Here is a 1,284-nt window from a genome sequence, read left to right as displayed (position 1 = left end):
CTATTTTCTTGGTGGTCAAGATATTCCCCGACCCCCACCCCAATTCTTCTTGGGTGGCTCATTTTCAGTCTAGCAGGATGGAAAAGTTGACCAATCCCCATATTAGGGTTTTTACACCTTATTTTCATGGTCACACTCACACAAGCGAGCCGTGCATCTGTTTACATTACTAGCCATCTATCCAATACCCTGGGTGGGCCACAGGCACCTCACGTTTACACAGTTCTGCCATTCATTTAGTGAGAGTTACAATGTCTATGTACATATTAAGTAATTCACTAAACGTTCCCATTTCACAATCAGCATTAAAGATGCATCCCTTAAGAAATGATTAAATGGTGTTTGCTTTGGCAGCACCTGTGCTAAAATTGGAATGATACAGAGAAGATTAGATTGGCCCCTGTGCAAGGAAGACACGCAAATTCGCGAAGCGTTCCATATTTTAATAAAAAGAAAGAAAAGAAATGATTAAATCAATTGTATTTTACAAAGTTTGACACTGCCTCATACTTCTCCACTCACTGTGATGGTTAAAAGGAGTTTCTCAACCTCATTAAGTGGCAACGGGCCTTGAAAGACCATTATGTACAAAGTGGATTTTACTTGCTAAGAGGCCTGGGGGGAAACATTAAAAAAATTCAAAAAGAAATTTGTTTAAAGTAAAAGCCAATAGTTTGTTTGTTTGTTTTTCTCCTTAGGTGCCATCAAGGAGGTTCTGACTCTGAGTTGTCCTCCATGAAATCTATGTCAGATCCTGTGCCTTCCTCAAAGTCATTCCTGTGCTTGAAGCCTTTGTTGCAGCCATGGTGTCAATTCATCCAGTTAGATATCCTTTTCTTTCACGCTGGTCCTTCGCTTTGCCATGCATGATGTCCTTCTGCAGAGACAGACCCCTCCTGATACAGGGCCAAAGTGTACGAAAGGAAGTCTCAGCATCCTCAGCGGTAAAGAGCATTCTGTCTGTATGTCTTCCATGGCAGATTTGTTCATCCTTTGGGAAGACTGTGGTGTATTCAGCAGTCTTTGCCAATGCCATCATCCAAAGACATCAATTCTTCTTCGGTCCTCCTTATTCACTGTCCACTTTCTATCTGTCTGCATGGCAATTGAAGATCCCAGAGCTTGGTTAACCTACGCCTTCATCTTCAAAGTATCAGCTTGATTCTCAGAACTTCCCATAATTTTTACAGCAGATGACTCTATTCAGTATCTAGTTGTGACTTATAATTGACATGATAACATTGAGTTTAGTTTTTTTGGTTGTTTTTTAATTTTTTGAGTTAT

At 40.3% G+C, this 1,284-nt stretch overlaps 1 non-coding gene across 1 annotated transcript; it reads left to right on the top strand.

Annotated features, from left to right (window-relative positions):
- The first annotated feature begins 338 nt into the window (after nucleotides 1-338).
- Nucleotides 339-445, top strand: LOC142455709 (U6 spliceosomal RNA). The gene has a single exon (XR_012785857.1). It is a non-coding gene; the product is annotated as a U6 spliceosomal RNA (small nuclear RNA).
- The last annotated feature ends 839 nt before the right edge of the window (nucleotides 446-1,284 follow it).

The sequence above is a fragment of the Tenrec ecaudatus genome, chromosome 8 (assembly GCF_050624435.1).
Source record: "Tenrec ecaudatus isolate mTenEca1 chromosome 8, mTenEca1.hap1, whole genome shotgun sequence".
Classification (NCBI taxonomy): domain Eukaryota; kingdom Metazoa; phylum Chordata; class Mammalia; order Afrosoricida; family Tenrecidae; genus Tenrec; species Tenrec ecaudatus.
Note: the sequence above shows the minus strand (reverse complement) of the source record. Positions and strands in the feature narration are given on the sequence as shown.